The sequence below is a fragment of the Dendrobates tinctorius genome, unplaced genomic scaffold (assembly GCF_039654945.1).
Source record: "Dendrobates tinctorius isolate UK_male_01 unplaced genomic scaffold, ASM3965494v1 ptg000044l, whole genome shotgun sequence".
NCBI lineage: Eukaryota > Metazoa > Chordata > Amphibia > Anura > Dendrobatidae > Dendrobates > Dendrobates tinctorius.
The window spans coordinates 5711870-5721442 of NW_027361712.1; the positions used below are offsets into that span (position 1 = coordinate 5711870).

At 43.3% G+C, this 9573-nt stretch overlaps 1 long non-coding RNA gene across 1 annotated transcript; it reads left to right on the top strand.

The window, feature by feature from the left end:
- The first annotated feature begins 533 nt into the window (after positions 1-533).
- On the top strand, positions 534-8811 carry LOC141089045 (uncharacterized). Its single transcript, XR_012232155.1, has 2 exons — positions 534-1161; positions 6627-8811. It is a non-coding gene; the product is annotated as an uncharacterized lncRNA (long non-coding RNA).
- The last annotated feature ends 762 nt before the right edge of the window (positions 8812-9573 follow it).

Sequence of the window (9573 nt, forward strand, 5' to 3'; positions counted from 1 at the left end):
AAAGGTGATGGCTGTAACTTATGTCGGTCAAGACTGGTGACATGTTCCCTTTAATATCTCGGATAAACTTATTTGAAGGGATTGCTCACTACCCCTTACAATCCTCTTGTTTTACCAAGAAAATGATAACACTTAAACTCACCTCTAGTGATGATGTCGTTCCAGCGGTGTCGACACTGGCTCTCCTGGGGCTTGCGTGACATTGGCATGTCACATGATCCCTGAGGCCAATTAGCACTGGCTTCTCTCTCTATGTAAGTGTAAGTGTTATTATTTTACTTAGGAGGAAACAGAGATTGAGAAGTGGTTGTCGGAGTTGTGAACAAGTCATTATACTCGTGGTTACACACATTGTATTACAGTATTACTGGAGGTCTGATGTAACCAGTGTGATCTTTATCCTTCAGATGGACAGCACAACTACATATTCAACACCAGTGCAGTTTCCTGCTTTCTGTTTTACGGCAGTGAAGAGGACTTGGCAGTTGGGTTTCTGCTGATCAGTCTGGATACAATGTGATATAGAAGAGTTAATGGTTTGCTTTTATATCCCTTTAAATGCCTTTAAGACTTCAATTGCCTTTTGCCTTATTATTGCTAGAATTATTCTTATGTAGACTAGTAGTCTCTGTCTTCAAGGAAACTATACTTGTTATCATATTTGTTCTCAACAACGTGTTCTGGGTATATTGTAAACAAGGTACGTACGACCCTGAGGTGATGGTGGGGGCCAAATGAGCTCCAGAGTCACATATTGTTGTAAATGGTATAAAAACATGTCTTATATTTCATTACGTCAGATAAAGTGATTTGACCACGACCCGTGTGTGTTGAGTCCTTTGTCTCCAAGCGCTTGTCATCAGAAGGGCGACAAAACCTCTCAATCTGGCCTCACTGGTGATCTGGAAAGATCTGACGCTTGGTCAGAACAAAAACAGCTACGACAGTTTGGCGCCCGACGGGGACCGTGGAAACCAGTCTATTCGGAATCCGGATGTGGGAGCTTCCTGGGAGGTTGAAAATGCAGAATCCAGGCTGCAGCAGGTGAGAACATTTATTCTTACATTGATTCTGCATCTGCAGCCTCTCTAAGGATGCCCACATACCTCTGGGTAAGACTGTAACAGCACGGTTCAAAAGAACCCACATCACCAGTGAGGGGTGAGTATGTCTGTATGAGAGTTGAATAATAGAGTAATAAGATAATAATTGTCATCTGTATTATCTGTTAAACTGTTCTGGCAATATACTAATATACTAACTGGTTGTGCACTGGTGCACTGTGTAGCACAAAGTCTGGGATAGACTCTGTGCAGTTTTGTATGAGGCTGTGGTTTTTGGTTGCTCTGGTTTTCAATGTTTCTTGTTGTTTAAGAAGTTGGCTTTGGTGTTCTCGGAGTGTCAGTGGACACTGCTGTAGGTTAAAGCGTCAATCAAATCCAAAGTGCAAGATAGTCAGGCTGTGTGAATCCTTGTATATATGTCTATGAGAACCTCTGAATAAGATGAGAGATGAGTAATTGAGTATAAAAAAAAAATCCGTGAATGAGCACGTATGAATGAATCATCACACATCATTTTTGTGTCAAGAGATTGTTACCTTTCTAGTTGTGGGGGAATCCCGGACAGATGCGTTATAGATATTTCAAATCTACATCTGAGACTGAATGAATTGAGTAATGATATAGCTCGTGTTATATGTGGCATTACATTGTAAAGTTTCCTGAATGCATTTGGCCAGAAAAAGGGCAAGGCATGGTTAATCTCATTATACAGTTATCTGCTCTTACAGTGAAATCCCGTGATTTTGAGTTTTCTTTGTAGAAATTGATTTTGATAAGTCTAAAGAACTACGGAACTCTGTGAAGGACGCTCTGATGGGAGGGGGTAATGATACCGCTGCGCAGTTTTTCTTCTCCCTTCGCTCTTATCTCTGCTGAGTGTGAGCTGTGCTCAAAATTCTCTGTAATTCTATCCATAAAGTACGCGCTGAAAGATTTGTGCATTTTAAAGCAACAGTACTTAATTGAAGTTGGAAGTTAAAAGTAAAATATGGTGCCTAATTTAGAAGGAAATTGCAAGTGATTGTTTGGTCATTAATGTGTTTGAACCTGCTTCTAGTTGTGTGATTGATTTGTATAGCAAATTGTGTATCAACAGAGGAGGTAGCCGACTGTACGGCTGATAAAGTGGGTTAGAGTCCTATCACACCTGGGACTTCTTACTTTAGTCAGCAGGTTTTATTGTTGTGGGTGAGAGGCGAGGGTGAGGAGCCCTCTGGATATACCTTGGCAGGCTCACTCTGACTTGCTAAGTGTGGCCTGTAAGACAGAGGTCCAGGCACACTGGGAGGGCATTTCAGAAGAAAGGTGAGCTGTCTAAGGTTGAAATAGCCTTCCCACAACAATCCATGGAGCTGGGCTGGAAGGATGCAGGCCTGATCCTATTCTAGCCAGCTGATCTAGTGGGTGAGAGGCAGAGAGCCTTCCCGCTACATCCTGTAGGTCTACCGGGTGAGAGGCAAGGAGCCTTCCCGCTACACCTTGGCAGGCTCTCTCTGACTTGCTAAGTGTGGCCTGTAAGACAGAAGTCCAGGCACACTGGGAGGGCATTTCAGAAGAAAAGTGAGCTGTCGGCAGAAAAAGGTTGAAGCCATGGCAACTTTTTCTGTGTACCGTCGGTGCCCCCAATGAGATCCAAGAGAGCTATGCAAATTGAAAAAGACAGAGAAGAAAGGAAGCAGTAATACAGGTTGGACCAATTTAAAAAAAAAAAAAAGAAAAAAAGGCAAAAATACCAGAGTGTGAATGTTTGGATGTACAAAAAGGCACAGACAAGGGAAGAAAATAGCAAGTGAATAAATGATGCTTGAGAATGAATGTGCAGCAGTGTGGAAGGTGTATTATGAATGTTTTGATTGACAAAGAGTAACCAGAGACTCAGACAAAACAGATGGACTTGTAAACACTGTGATCAAACTCAGACAAACCCAGACTGAATAGCTACTTGTGTGACCTGTGCTACTGACCTAAGCGAGTTGCACTAAATCCTGTCCAGACAAGATCATATGTAGTGACATAAGAAGCTGACATAATAGAGTGGGTAGTGGGGACATTGACCTTTGAGGAGTAAGCTGACAGTAGACATCAGACGACCAACCCCATCAGTGCGACTAGAATAAGAAAGATGCAGGTGTATTATCCCTGGAGCCCCTCTGACCAGCTAGCTTTGTTGAAACAGTTGCCTGACCCTGAAGACCAACCATTCCCATTTTACAGACACATACAGGAAATACAGCAGACATATAAGTGTACCTGGGCAGACCTAGAGAGGTTGGTGAGTTTAAAGGCAGGTGACGCACTAGGACATATAATTAAGACACACACAGATGTGACAAAGAATCAGGCTTGGGGCATGGATGATAAATCTGCACTGTCTGGGGAGACATACTGTGAGTCACTAAGACAATGGGCTACAGTGGAACAATCAGAGCAGTCTGTACTCCTGATTAACGTGACACAGCAAAGAGGAGAGAGAGTAGAGATGTACTTTGGACGGTTACAGCTGAAATGGGCAGACATGGGGTACATTTGCATAAACCCACTTGATGTTAGAATACTGGTGAATGCATTCATTGACGGTATGAACAAAGACTTGCGAGACGCAGTACAGACAGCCAGACCTGAATGGAGACATGTAGATCCGAAAGACCTCCTTAAGGTAGCTAAAGAAATTGAGCAAACAAGGACAATAAGACGACCTGTCATGTATGCTGGAGCACAAGGAAAACAGTGGAGACGTAGTAAGGTACCAAGGGACCTAGAAACAGTGAGGTGCTGGAATTGTGGTACTTACAAAACTTATTGTTAGTGACAATACCCCTATGAATTTACTGGGAGCAGATGTGCTGAGTGCGATCCAGGCCACCATACAGTACTCTCCTGAGGGTATTACAGTCACAAGTCCCCTCTCAGATAAACATTTGTGTAAGATTGCGGCAATGGTGTATATGACAAAAGCGGTGAAACTAACACCTGACACCAAAATGCCTGAGGATGAGGAAATGGGACAGGTGCCAGACACTGTTTGGGCAAGGGGAAAAACGGATGTGGGTCAGTTGCCCATTCCCCCTGTCATGATTAAAATGAAAGAAGGAACCACTCCCCCTTGTTTAAAGCAATACCCCTTGAGCCTAGCAATATCAATAGCCAAATCAATTGCCCCGAGCAGAGATATTAGAGAGTATGTTAAGGCAGGGGTTCTGGTGCAAAGAAACCCCCCCTTTGGACTGCAAAGATCTTCCCCCTGTGACACCACTTTGTATCCCATTAGGAAAAAAAAAAAAAAAAAAAAAAAAGGAACTCAAGGGTTTGCTGACACTTACAGAAAGGTTCATGACTTAAGGGCTATTAATGATGATACAGTGAGTGTGACCTCAATCGTCCCTAACACACACACACAATATTGTCACAGATCCCAGTAATGTCAAAATGTTTCACAGTCATTGATTTAGCAGGTGCATTTTTCTCTGTACCCCTGCACACAGACTGTCAGTATCTTTCTCCTTTACTCATAGAGGTGAACAATATTGTTGGACAGTCCACCCACAAAAGGGAGAAAGAAACCCCCTGCCATCTATTCAGCAGCGATGGCAGGGATCCTTGAGTAGTGGCAATCACCTCATCCGCTGATTGTACTATTACAGTACGTGGATGACCCTAAGGGTTGCAAGGTCTCACGTGACAAATTACAGTATTACAAACAAAAGGTGACATTTGTTGGGACATTATATTACCGAAGGTACCAGACACCTGACAGGAAACAGGCAATTCAAGATCTCCCTCTACCCAGGTCACATCAGCATCTATGCATCTTCCTAGGTTTAGTGACCCGGGACCTCACACAAAATTGATTGTGTCTGTGCGGTAGGAGCAGCCGCACTACTAGGAAAGGCATGTGAGATCACACTGACGTTTCTTTTGACAATCTATTCCCCACATGACATCTATGCCATACTCCTACAAGTTCAACCAAAACATCTGTCTATGGCCAGACAGCTCCGACTTGAGTGTGCTCTACTAATTCCTGAGTATGTCACCCTCAAAAGATGTAACGTTCTGAATCCAGCCACCCTCCTGCCTGTGGATTCAGAAAAGGGGGAATTGGTGACCGTATTAGTGAGTGAGGAAGGATACTTTGACATGACGCATGAACATGTCTGCATAAGAACTGATGAGTCAGGAGACAGTTGAGTTTGCACACGTTCATGAAAAACCTGTTCCTAATGCAGACTTTGAGTTTCTTTTTTGTAGATGGCCCCAGATACCACCAGGATGGACGATTCTACACTGGGTATGCAGTAGTATCCTCACATGAGGTAATCCGAGCGGAACCACTCTCTCCTCACATGTCGGCGCAGGAGGCAGAGTTGAAGGCACTCACTGAGGCGTGTAGAGCCGCTGCAGGTAAAGTCGCTAATATTTTCACAGATTCGAAGCCCATTAAAAATGCAGAGCTGGTGAAACAATTGATGGAGGCATTGATGTTACCAGTCCAGGTTGGCATTGTCAAGGTAAAAGCACACACAAAGGTGACTCCGTGGAGGTAGAGGGCAATAGAAGGGCGATCAAGGCTGCTAAAATAGCACAAGGTGGCCTAGAGAGAGCAGTGGATGGTGGCGGGGAGTCAGCGTATTCCAGCCACATTGGGTCTAGATGTCCTGAAATCCCTCCAGTAAAAGGCTGCCCAAACAGAGAAGGTACACCGGGGGAGACTGGGAGCTGAGCTGAACTCAAATGGAGTATGGGAGAATAAGGATAAAATGTGCCCACCAAAGTCCCTGTTCCCAATCATGGCGCAAGCAGCACATGGCCCCAATCACACCTCAAAAAGTCACATGTGTGCCATGGTAGATGCCTTCTGGATCGCTCCTGGTTTCAGTTACGCAGCCGCGAAACTTGTACAATCATGCCTCATCTGTGCACAGCACAACCCAGGTAAAACAGTAAAAGTCCCTAAGAAAGCGACACCTAGGCCTCTCTACCCGTTTCAGAGACGGCAGATTGACGACATACAGCTACCAAGGTAGGAGTGTATGCAAATATCCTAGTATGTGTAGATCTCTTCTCTGGTTGGCCGGAAGCCTATCCGGTAGAACGTGCAAATGCTAAAATGACTACAGACAAACTGATGAAAGAACTGATCTGCAGGTATGGTGTCCCAGAAACCACAGAAACAGATAGGGGTGCACACTTCATGGGAGAAATAATGAGGGAAGTCATGCAGGCCCCGGGTGTACAGCAAGCATTTCATACACCATATAGGCCACAAGGTAGTGGGAAAGTGGAAAGACTAAATGGGACACAAACTGAAAATTCAAAAGGCCATGGCAGACACAGGAAAGAGCTGGGTGGAGTGCTTGCCTCTTGCACTCTTTTCAGTCAGACACACTCCAAATAGAAACACAGGCTTGTCTCCCTTTGAAGTCCTGTTTGGTAGTGCACCAAAGACTGGTCTGTACTTCCCACAGGTGCTACAAATGCAACACGGTGCTATGACAGCCTACGTCCAGGCCTTGCAGGAAAGACTTAATGTGGTGCATAAACATGTGTTCTCATACATTCCAGATCCTAATGCCAGTGCAGATGTGCATCAGCTGAATCCAGGTCATTGGGTGGTTATACGCAGACACGTGAGAAGGATCCGGGACCCACGATTTGACGGCCCCTTCCACGTCCAGCTGACCACATCCACTTCAGTAAAACTTGAGGGAAAGTCCACCTGGATCCACGCCTTTCACTGCAAGAAGGTCCTGTCAACAGCAGAATGACTGTTCTCCTCATCACCTTGCTGGCAGTGACAGGGTTACTGCACTCTTCAGAGACACAGGACAAACTCTTAAATGCTGATTGGGACAACAAACTTGTTCGGCATCATGCTCTTCTTATAAAGGACATGGAAGGACAGAAACCGAAAGACTGTTGGATCTGTACACACAGCCCTGTATCCGTGAGGACTATGCCGTTCTTAGCCTTACCTCTGGAGACATGGGAGGTATTAACCCCACACTGCATACACAATGAGACTTGGACTCAACCTAGGTGTGCCCCGTGATATATCTGCCTCATTGGCTATAGTCGAATGGGCCGCTAATCCCTGGTTTCAGTTTAATATAACGCGGCCTAAAGGTACAAATGTGGTGGCGGGAATATGATTCAGATGTCGGAAATATGGTCGCCAGGAGGAGGACTGAGATCCCTCACTCAGACCCTATTCCCGATGATGGACGGTGGTTCAGTCTTCAACACACTGGAGCAGACACCTGTGGTGAGGACAATAATTACACTCATGATCAAACACAGGTTAATAAGACGATGTACCAGGATGGTATTGAAGGCTGTAGAGCATCTACGGGTAAAATAATAAGGAAAGAAAGGGGTAAATGTACATCTGGTATAAGGGGAAAACCAATGAATAATACTTGGTGTGCCCATAAGCCTGCAGTAGGTCAGGACTTTTGAGTTTATACCAATGTATACAGACCCCTGGTCACGTTTGTGTTCTCCCTGAAGGAGTATTCTTGGTTTGCGGACATCGTGCCTACAGGTGGGTGAGCCCGGACATAAGAGGGGTCTGCACTCTTGCTAAACTGACACCAGCCACTTTCATAGTTCCTCATAGTAAAATAGACACAGCAGCAGTCCCAATTCACACTTTGTATAGAAGGGCTGCAGACAATAAGCCCCGGCCAAATGGTAGGCCGCATCTAGTAGAGATGGGGATAACAAAATATTCAGTAGTATGCTAATATACCCCTTCATAACACAACTGTGGGATAAATTAGTGGAAGGTACCGACTACCTGGACGATCAGATTTTCCAGATTCTTGAAGTTCTAAATGAGACTAATACAATACAGAGACAATTAATCGTAGTTACTAACCAACATACTATAGTACTAGATTACCTGACAGCAAAAGAAGGAGGAATGTGTCAAATAATTGGTCCCTCCTGTTGTAATTATATCGACCCTGCTGGCAATCTCCAGATCAAGGCCAGTATGGACAACGTAGGTGAACTTAGAGACCAATGGTTAAAACAACACAGTGCAAACAGAGACTCCTGGTGGGGTAACGCATTCTCTTTCCTAAATCCAGTAAATTGGTTTAATGGCTTAGTAGGATGGATTTTTGGCATTATATAGACTTGTATGCAAATTTTGTTGGTTTGCTTATTGCTTTATGTAGCCGTAAAAGCGCTAATATATGTATTACTTAAGCTACTGAATAATGTATGCATAAAAAAAGAATCTAAGGCTGAACCTTCTGTAGTGTATCATAGACCCCAGGTAGCCATTGCTGATGGGGAAGGTGAGTGTCCACACTGAGGGTGGATGGGTGAAGCAGGTAGGAAGCCCCCTTATGGGTACTAGACCCATGAGAGAGTAGCTCCTTTGTGGACATCACCTGACCCTGTGGCAAAGGTTATACCATTTACAAAAGGGGGAAATTGATATAGAAGAGTTAATGGTTTGCTTTTATATCCCTTTAAATGCCTTTAAGACTTCAATTGCCTTTTGCCTTATTATTGCTAGAATTATTCTTATGTAGACTAGTAGTCTCTGTCTTCAAGGAAACTATGCTTGTTATCATATTTGTTCTCAACAACGTGTTCTGGGTATATTGTAAACAAGGTACGTACGACCCTGAGGTGATGGTGGGGGCCAAATGAGCTCCAGAGTCACATATTGTTGTAAATGGTATAAAAACATGTCTTATATTTCATTACGTCAGATAAAGTGATTTGACCACGACCCGTGTGTGTTGAGTCCTTTGTCTCCAAGCGCTTGTCATCAGAAGGGCGACAAAACCTCTCAATCTGGCCTCACTGGTGATCTGGAAAGAACTGACGCTTGGTCAGAACAAAAACAGCTACGACAAATGAGTTAGATTAATTTTGAAAATACATTAATGGACTATTAGTGTACAAGCTCAGAATGTCTGTATACTGTGTTGCTTGAAAGTTTATGCACCTTTCAAAATTGTACATATTGCTGCAAACATTTGCTCTATAACTACATCATATTTTCAAATAAGCCTTAAAAGTAGATAAAGAGAACCAAATTAAACTAATAGGTAAAAAATAGTGGAGTTTTTTCATTTTTTAACCCCTTTACCCCCAAGGGTGGTTTGAATGTTAATGACCGGGCCAATTTTTACAATCTGACCACTATCCCTTTATGAGGTAATAACTCTGGAACACTTCAATGGATCATGGTGATTCTGACAATGTTTTCTCGTAACATATTGTAATTTATGATAGTGGTAAAATTTCTTTGATGTAACTTACGTTTATTTGTGAAAAAAATGGAAATTTGGCAAAAATTTTGAAAATGTCGCAATTTTCCAAATTTGAATTTTCATGCCCTTAAATCACAGAGATATGGCACACAAAATACTTAATAAGTAACACTTCCCACATGTTTACTTTACATCAGCACAATTTTGGAATCAAATTTTTTTTTTGTTAGGAAGTTATAAGGGTTAAAATTTGACCAGCGATTTCTCATTTTTAC